The sequence below is a fragment of the Stomoxys calcitrans genome, chromosome 5 (genome assembly GCF_963082655.1).
Source record: "Stomoxys calcitrans chromosome 5, idStoCalc2.1, whole genome shotgun sequence".
Taxonomy (NCBI): domain Eukaryota; kingdom Metazoa; phylum Arthropoda; class Insecta; order Diptera; family Muscidae; genus Stomoxys; species Stomoxys calcitrans.
In genome coordinates, this window is record NC_081556.1 from 93,041,504 (window position 1) to 93,051,764 (window position 10,261).

The window sequence follows — 10,261 nt, forward strand, 5'->3', positions numbered from 1 at the left end:
ATATTTTAAAGAATTTTCTAAAGATTAAAACTATAAAGAAATATGCTTTGTTAATATTTAAGAAAAAGGGACATTTATAATTTTTATATGGTATTAAATTTTCTCATTGTTATATTATTTTTAGGATGTAAAGAAATTATTATTCAAATGTTTATATAGAGACCAAAACTTATGAATTAATTGTTAAATATTTTTGTTTTATTATAAGATCTTGTTAAATATTCCTAGGAAATCCAAATTGTTATTATTTTTTTTATAAATTTAGTCCCTCTTAGAAAATAAAATGTGAATTTTGATATATAATACTAACTAATTATGTGTTAGATCTTTTTTTTAAGGCTGAAAAGTAGCGGTTATGTGAGTCAGAATTGATGGTTCGATTTTGGGATATTTCCAATTATATCTGGGCAACGGAAATATCACGGATGACAGAAATGTCATATGGGGTGGGATTGCCCTGGAGACTAAACATCCAAGTCTCATTATAGCGGAATCCGAATTATCGTTGAATTTAAAAATGAATGTGTGTATGGCAGAACGAAATGTAAAAAGCATATCCGTTTCCGACTTAATATCAATAGCCCATTTCCGGTCCATAAAAAAAAAACAGTAGAATTAAAAAGGTACAAAATGAATTTAAATGTACAGCCTTAAGCGGAAGAAGAACCTCCCCATCCGGCGAGCTAAGCCGCAGCCTAACACCATTGTACCATTTCCGCTAACAAAGGGGGTTGTTACATTTTGTACGACGAATTCTCTCATGACCAATAACATATATGTTTATTATGGTCTGAATTGGTCTATAGGCCGATACAGCTCCCATATAAATCGATCTCTCCATTTTACTTCTTGAGCCCACAAAGGGCGCAATTCTTATTCTTATTTTACACAGGTCTCCAACATATAATTTAATTGTGGTCCAAACCGGACCATATCTTGATATCGCTCTAATAGCAGAGCAAATCTTTGCTTATATCCGGTTTTGCCTAAGAAGAGATGCCGGGAAAAGAACTCGACAAATGCGATCCATGGTGGAGGGTATGTAAGATTCGGCCGGCCGAACTTAGCACGCTTTTACTTTTACTTTTTTACCTTAGATTAGGTTATAGGGACAGTCTGAAAACAGTGTCACTCAGATACTTTGGCGCATTATCACAGGAAAAATAGACCTAGAATCTGGCGAATATTCACATCTGTTAAATTAGACACTGAAATAAATGGAGGCCACCCCGGCCCGGAAGTTAGCATGTCCGCTAGTCTTTGAATCCTGTCTAGAACAGGAAACATTTTCAGTGATGGTAATCCCCTCCTAATGTTGATGAGATTTGCGATGTATTTTGCCACATAAAAATTTCTCCTCAAGGAGAGTGAAATACCATACTTCGAAAATAGTATTTGTATGTATGTATATTGCTTGGCTAACAGTTAAACAATTTAAATGTCTTTATCTGAATCCCATATGATCTTTACTGATTTATGAATTCGCTCAAAGGGCTTAGGGTCATTTGAGTTTGGATGTTAGATGTACTCCATTCTTAAGAGACTTTATTTGAGCCCGATATTATCATGGGGATTTTGGGAGTAAGAAGGCTCTCAGGGTGGCGGTTGGTGGGTTTAGGGGGTGGTGTGGAAAGTGGGTATGAATTTCGTGATCTACTCCCAAGTACCTTTCATTTGAGTACCATATTTCCATGACCCGTAAATATGTATGTCCGATTTATGGGTGTTTTCGGGGTGAATTGATCCCAAGCCAATATCCGCATCGTGCTCTTCTCTCAAATTCCATTTATTTTAGCCATTGGTTAGAGGAAAGTTTATGAGATGAGGCGTACCCCAAACACTTGGCCCCAAAATTATCATATTCGCTTTCTAATCTCAAATACCTTTCATTGGTTTGGTAAATTTGTACTCTTAGGGAATGGGCGGTGCCCCAAATTTATGGTTCCACATTTGGATATCAGATTCCCAAATGCCTTCACTTCAATAAATAATTGCTGTTTGTGGGGAGTTTTTGGGAAGGGGTAGACCCCAAAAAATTGGTCCCGAAAATGGGTATCAATTTCGTGCTCTACTCTTTAATACATTTCATTTGAGCCCCACATTGATCTGGTCGGTAAATATATCCGTGTCCGTCCGTGGTAAATATGTGTTTTGGGAAGTGGGGTTGTCCCCCAAACCCTTAGCCCTAAAAATAAATCAGCATCGTGCGCTACTCTCAATGGAGGAAAATCAAGGCGGATTTAACAAGGTGGACTCACACGAACAGCTGTTAACAGCCGGTTAGGTTTGACGGTATTAAGATGTCAGATTTTTGGTGGCATTCTCTTTGTTATCGTCTTCGTTCTCGCATATTCACTGCTCATGTACGCAAAAACGTTTTTTGGTATGGAAATAATAACAAAACAAAACTGTGAAATTCCGCTCGCAGGACAATTAAAAATTTCCGCCACTTTTCTGAAAGCGGAATAGAATACTTACCCTAAATTGACAATTTTGACAAACATTTTTAATTACATGTGCATACAAAAAGTGACATGTAATAAGACATCCACCGCCGTGTAATAGCCTTACTACTTAGGCTTACTTGACCAACATCAACGACGCAACTCTGTGGCATTGGTGGCGGAAATTCTCAGTAGACTGTCAAATTTCAGGACACTTCCTAATTGACATTCTTGTTTTGCATTTGCATTATCATGTGTACACATGTTCAATTTACGGCATTTACCACTCAAGGTAAATTTGTTGGGGACAGACTTTTGTTGTTGTGCTAATGACGCAACCTCTTAATTGGACCATATTTTTGGGCAAACGACCTTACCTTCCGCATCGACGAACGCCAATCATCGAAAACATCAAATGATTTTGATTTTTAATGGCCCTTTTAGACGGCACATCATGTTCGTACTCCTCGTGTGTACATGTTGATTACAGCTTTTGCCAAAAACGGTACATCGTTTTTTATTTTAAAACTTTATTTGACACAGAACGTGTTTTCCAAATTCTGTTAATTATTGATTGCACATTTCTTTGTATACTGTAATCGATAGACTCAATGCATCAGATGTGTCATGTAAATTCCGCATAAGGTTTGAATGATGGTTATGTGTACATGGGACCCATACATCGTTATTTTCAACAATATTATTACAATGCACACACATCATGATGTGCCATGTAAAGTCTCCATTACAAGAGAAATTTTTCACGATTGATATCGACAGCTGCGAACTTTATCGATATTGATTTTAAAATTACTATTGATGACACCTATAGTGCTATCGAAAGTTTGCCACCACTAGTGAACGAAAGAACTCTTTCATTTAAAAAAAATAAGCGAATGGAGCAACAACCAAGGAACACAACCAGCTGAAGATTCCACAGGTTCTAGCAACCACGTGGACAATGAACAAGGTAAGTCTCATCGTTCCATTTATTAAATTTCTGTTCTCAAAATGATGTTTTGGTATACCGCCCCAGTCTGAGCTTGTTGTGCTGATTGGTTTTTTTTCTCTGAATACTTTGTTCTTATTTTAGTAACAATAGTTGAAAGAAAAGTATTGTAACATTTGTTTTATTTCTTATCTTTTAGAAAGACATGGAAGTTCTGAATGGAATGTAAAAATTCCAGCAGCGTGATGCCAATGGTAAAAGCCATGCGGCTGCCAACTTAAAAATGGCCGCAACATGGTTTCGTTTGAGGTTATGAAAAAGGTTGGTAGTTATTTTCTATGGATTTATGTTGAACTGCTTACAATTTTATGATGATAATTAAAGTAGACAAGCATATACCTGAAATATTCTTTTGTTGATTACTTAAATCTGATAAATATATTTTTAATTTTTTTTGTCTTGAAATATAGCATAAAATTAACACGTGGTTTTTCTTTTGTTTGCAGTGTATGGCATTTCTGGAAATCTATATTCAATTTACAACTAGAAAAGGTAAATAGACAATATTTGTAATATACATACATAGTTAAATATTTAAGGCAATGATGAGCTTTTAGTTATCCCTGTCATAAAGACAACCTTGATGATACTGGTAGACTGAAATTATATGTAGAGCATATTTGAATCGCACTAGTTTCTTTGCATAAGTTAACCACTTATCTCTCTTTGCAATTGCAGTTTTCTGAAGCCTTACAACTCCTAGTTATGTGCCGTGCCAACTTTTACCTAGTGGATATTTATAGAAACAATATGGGTATGTGCCAATGTGTGAAGCCATTTTGCTTTTTTTTTTTTATTGTACCTATATGCTTTTCAATATGATGTCTTGTTATACCGCCCCAGTCTGAGATTATAATGCGGATTGGTTTTTTTTTACTGATTTATAACTATTTTTATATAAAACTAGTAATAATATTACATTCAAAGATTTCTGACTAATTTTTAACTTTTTTTTTGCAGAAAGGCGATCAAAGGCAACTCTTAACAAATATTACAAAACAAGGTTAGTAATTATCTTGAATGTAGTTTTTATAGCCTGTACTAAATGATGCTTTCTTATACCGCCCCAGTCTGAGTAATAATGCGGATTGGTTTTTACATACTGAATTAATCTTCAAAATTTTGAAATTAAATAAAATTTTGTCACATAGTTAATTGTAGTTTTTTTTTTTGTAATTTCAGTTCGAAGATTCACAGTGGATAGATATGATTGGAAGTTATTAAGCGATCTTTAAACATTGTACAAGGTTGGTGTTTTGTTTTTATTTATGTATGCCTATATTGTATGGTATTTTATATTTATAGAACATAATTACATATAGTAGTCATTTTGATAGCATACATTGATGAATTTTTCAAAGGCAGGTAGTATGTTGCACGCTTTATAGTGTTTCCAAAATACCAATTTTGTTTTTGGAAGACCATAAAATACGAAATATTATGGCAATCGTTTAACGACGCGCACAAATTTGAAATTTAGTGCTTCCGAAGGGATGCAATAGAGGGATTTTGTCCATCTAATATATTCTGGTCTGCGTTACCGTTGTGCCACTTTAGTATCAAATTTGACACTTTTTTCGACGAAGATACAAGTGTGCCACTTTTTTATTGCGATACTAAATTCCATACTGTTTGAGGTTTTGGGCCACTTTTCCACTCCTCTGGCGTTACCCCCTTCAAAAAAAGGGTTTTTATGAAGAGATATCGCCTAGCGGCATACAGATCAGACTTGACTATATATTGAGGTTCCCCTTTTATAAGTTAAAATCATGAATGTTCATAGAAAAACTTTCATTTGCAACTATTTATACCCCTTATTGGGTTTTTTTATATTTCATCATTGAGCTTGTAGCTACTCGAAATAGCGATCGTGTATGTATTGGCCCTTATTATGAATTTGAATATTCGACTGCCGAATATTAGCGGTTTTATTTTGTCGGTATTATGAACAAAATCGAGGTGTTTGCTTTCTTGACAGATGAGCTACTTGCAAGCATCATATATTACACAAACCAAACAACTCGATTTTGCACATAATACCAATGATATATTAGCAGTCAAAGTCGAAAATTCGACTACGACATACATAATAAGGGTGATTATGTTGATCGGTCTGAGTAGGTCCGTCAATATCTCGAAATACGAGTAAGGCTGCTCGAGAATTTTCACTCATTGAAATATATGATGTTTGCTCCCGGTTCCTTGATGCAAATTTGCATTATATATCTTGATATGGTATTTAAAAAAAATCCATTTAGAAATTTTGTTGCTGGTCATCCGTCTGCTAAATGCTATTTTCCGAAAATGCATCATTTTTTATACTCACCACCATAGAATGGGTTTGCAACACCTCGAAATATTGATCTGTGCCCAATAAAGTATGTATATTCTGAATCGTCTCTACATTCTGAGTATCTAGCTATGTCCGTCCGTTTGTCGAAATCACGATAGCGGTCGAACGCGTAAATATAACAGCTTGAAGTTTTGCACAAATACTTCTTGTAGGTCGTTGGGAATTGCAACTGGGCTACATCGGTTCAGATTTGGATATAGCCGCCATATAATCCGATCCGCCGATTTGAATTCTTGAGCCCTTAGAAGTCTCAATTTTCATCCGATTTGGCTGAAATTTGGAACAAAGACCTATGTTATTAGTTTTAACATTCATGCCAAGTATGATCCGAATAGGTTTATAAACAGATTTAGCTCCCACCGATAACCGGATTTGATTTCTTGAGCCCTAAGAAGCCTCAATTTTCATACGATTTACATTAAATTTGGAACAAAGACTTGAGTTAGAACTTTCAACATCCATGCCAAGTATCATGAGAATCGGCCTATAAACAGATATAGCACCGATATAAAACGATCCCCGGATTTGATTTCTTGAACCCTTAGAAGCATAAATTTTCATCCGATTTTGCTGAAATGTGGACCAAAACCTTATTATTAATAACAACATCAGTACCAAGTTTTATCCGAATCGGTCAATATGGTGATATAGGCCCTACTAAGTACCGATATCCCGATATGACTCCTTGAGAACGACATAATTCAAATACAACCCCAGTTAACAAGGGTACATTTTTAGCGGAATTCATGGTGCATGCAACTTATTAACTTAAATCCATATTTGGTTAAAGTCTTGAGACCCTAGAAAGCAAATTCTTATTTAATTTGGCTGAAATTGTCCATATGGTGTGCTACAATGGCCTTAAATAATCAGAGAAATCGTCCAGAAACCTTGTAATACATAGTCGAGAACACATACTAATCGACTTAACCGAATTTATGCCTATATGGAGTGTGCCACCTTTTTAGAAAATTTGTGCTACTTTTTCCAATGAATGCAACTTTTTGTGTCCCTTTTTGAAATTTACCAACGGTAACGCTGATTCTGGTGTGTTCTGTGATTCACTTTTCCATCCATCTTTGGACGAAATATCGGAACATGCTATCGTTAACCGATCGCAATAATATTATGTTGTTGTTGTAACCACATTTTCATGTTGAGGTAGCAAAAATATGATTTTTGCTTATTGGGATCAAATGTCAAAAAACTCTTGGTTTTCTTTTGGGAGACTACAAAAGACCCAGCAAAAAACTGCAACTGTCCCTAAAATTTAACCGAAATCGAAGAATAAATGCAATCTAAACCTAAATACACAGCAATTAATCCTGATGATAATTATAGTAGACAAGCATATACCTGAGTATTCCATGCTGATTACTTTAGTCTGATTTTTATTTATCTAGATTAGTGCATATATTTTGAAATACTAGAGGATAAATGCTAAAATACAATCTTTTATATATTTTTAGATTGCTTTGTTTGAAATTCTTGCTGAGAGGAGGATTGCTGAGATGTTAAAGGCAAGTATTCTACCAATTTATATTCCCAATTAACGAGAGTCTGGGATATATTGTTGTCCAAAACTAATAATCATTTGGCGCATATTGATCAGCCTTCTCTGGGACCAACTTAGCTTTCTAATAGGCAATGATGAGCTTTTAGTTATCCCTGTCATAAAAAACATAATTGATGATAGTGCTAAACTGATTTTTTTTAAGAATATAATTTTAATTTAAGTTTTGAAAGTTTGAAATTAATTGTATATTTCTTTGCAGATTTCCGATATTTTGATGTGAATGAACCAAACTAAAAACAAAATAGGTAGGTCCCATCGATTGCTTTTAATCCAAAATTAAAAAAAAATTGATATGGTTAGATCCAATGATATCTGCCACCAGATGATAAAATCAAATTTTATCCTATTAAATAGAAAAATATATATTAAGATAGAATTTGATTTCAAATTTATCCCAAATTTCAATTTTTGTTACTAAATAACTTTTTTTTAATGATGTTTTGTTATACCGCCCCAGTCTGAGATAACTATGCGGATTGGTTTATTATACTGATGCAATAAATTTTATAAGCTAGATGCTTTGTTCAATGAAAACTTACTTATAATTTGTTATTGTGTTTCTCTTTGCAGCCGAACAACAATGCTTATGGCAGTATTGCACCTGAAGAAATTGACCTCCTCCGGCAAACCAAGATAATTCTGTTACATTCTGGCAGATGCAGCCGCCTCAACTCCTACAGTGCAAGGATTGATGGCAACGTGCAAGATGTGTGTCCCGATTGTAACCGGGGACCGCATGATACACGTCACCTGTTTAACTGCCCAGCCAGACCCAGACCCAGATTCCTGTGGACGCTCCCCATCTTAGTCGCAGAGTTCCTGGGTCTTGACACTCAACAGAATCAAGCAGACGAAATAGAGAACACAACAAACAAACTGCTACAACAACAACAACTGCTTATGGCGATTGAAAAGTGTTCCATAGAGACATGTTAAAGAAGCACAACGGTGAGTTGTATCTAATATTTTACATTTGTTGTACACAAGACCTAATGATGTTTTCCTATACCGCCCCAGTCTGATTAATAATGCAGATTGGTTTTTTTTTAACTGAAATATTTTTTCAAATTGTTTGTTAAATTGTTGTACTATCGTTAATGCTAAGTACTAATGGCTGTTTCTTTTGATTTTAGGGTATGATGATCAAAATGTCCCATTATAGCAGAAATGACAATAAAACGGCAAGCCACCAATTATAAAAAGGTTTGTATTTGAAATATATTAATTAATAATAGTAAAGAGAAAATCAAAAAGAGAAATTAAACCAACAAATGATGATAGTTAAAGTAGACAAGCATATACCTGAATGTTTTGTGTTGATTACTTTCGTCTGATTTTTATTTCGTTCAAATTCGTATGTATATAAAAATGAAGCATCAGAATAACAAAGGGTTTTTTTGTTTCAGTTTGTTTCCATAAGGCGGCCTGTTAGGAAAACATTCTTTAACTGAAAGCTAGGTATGTACATTTGCTATTTAAATTAATTATGGTATGGAATATAAACCAAGGGGAGCATGACAACAGATTTCAAACAAATTTGGAATCTGTTGTCATACATTTAAGAGTAACTTGCAGAAACCTTCCTGGATGTTAACTTCATATTTCAAATTGAAAATTTTACTCAATGATGAGCTTTTAGTTATCCCTGTCATAAAGACAATATTGATGATACTACTAGGCTGATGGCTTATAAATTTGTAATAGTTATTACACTCCCAACTTGTTTACTGATTATAAAATATTCTCTCTTTTCAGATGCTGGAATGTGAAAAGCTGATGGTCATTAGAAAAATATCTAAAACTCACTTTAATGCTATGGTTTTTATATTTGAAAACTAATAAAATCACTAAACAACCTTTGTAAAATAAATGGTATTTAATTTGTAAAGCAAAATGCAAGATTCTTTTCAAATGTTAGTGATATTCTTTTATTATGACGACAGTACGATGTACCCTTGATTAATCGTCATTCGATTAATCGATTATTCATGACCTTTCGAATAATCGAACAATTGCAAATTATCAGCCCTATTCTGAATAACAATTCCCTGGAAGTTTATTCCCTGCTCCCTTTTCCCCTATTCTGACTAACAATTTACTGGGAGTTGGTTCCCTACTCCCTTTTCCCTTATTCTAAACAAACTTCGAAAAAGGAATATATCTCCCAAGTAGCTATTCTGAATCGAAATAAAAGGGAGAATGAGACTAAAACTTGGGAAAAATTCCCCCAAACAAAAGAAAGGGAGCTAGGATAATAAATTATGAATTTAATTGTTATATAAAACCAGTAAGGAAAGGTAAGTTGTTATATAAAACCAGTAAGGAAAGGCAAAAGTCGGGCGGAGCCGAATATATAATACCCTACACCACCTGCCGTACGTAGTATTTTTTATATGAAGAACTTATCTCGAAATCTAGTCAGACTTTAATTTGGATACCTATCAAACGAGGTATCCTACGATAGGACAATAAATTTGGATTTCCACATTTTTAAAAGGCCATATAGGATAAAAGATTATATGGGAGTTATATCGAAACGTGTGCCAATTTTGATGACACACTGGGACGTCAAATGGAATATCTCACGCCCTATATTGAAGAGATGTGACCAAAATTGTGGCTTTTACTGCCTTGTAAGTCCATATCGGACAAAATATATACATTGAAGCTATATCTAAATCAGGACCGATTTTGTTGTTGTTGTAGCGGTGTGTTGTACACTGAGGCGGCAGCCCTTGCCGATGAAGGACTTCATCGGGTCAATCCAGTACGTACAACCGGCTGCCATGGGATTGTACCGACCGATTTTAATGAAGTTTTGCCCACGTATTGGAACGTCAAATACAACGTCTCACGCAAAATCGGACGAAAATAGTGGT

At 34.6% G+C, this 10,261-nt stretch overlaps 2 long non-coding RNA genes across 2 annotated transcripts; both read left to right on the forward strand.

Annotated features, from left to right (window-relative positions):
* The first annotated feature begins 3,328 nt into the window (after nucleotides 1–3,328).
* Nucleotides 3,329–7,326, forward strand: LOC106095917 (uncharacterized). The gene is made up of 7 exons (XR_001222822.2): nucleotides 3,329–3,414; nucleotides 3,593–3,714; nucleotides 3,900–3,945; nucleotides 4,132–4,207; nucleotides 4,414–4,456; nucleotides 4,636–4,700; nucleotides 7,276–7,326. It is a non-coding gene; the product is annotated as an uncharacterized LOC106095917 (long non-coding RNA).
* A 249-nt stretch (nucleotides 7,327–7,575) lies between these two features.
* LOC106095918 (uncharacterized) lies at nucleotides 7,576–9,270 on the forward strand. The gene is made up of 5 exons (XR_001222823.2): nucleotides 7,576–7,627; nucleotides 7,953–8,330; nucleotides 8,516–8,585; nucleotides 8,789–8,840; nucleotides 9,138–9,270. It is a non-coding gene; the product is annotated as an uncharacterized LOC106095918 (long non-coding RNA).
* The last annotated feature ends 991 nt before the right edge of the window (nucleotides 9,271–10,261 follow it).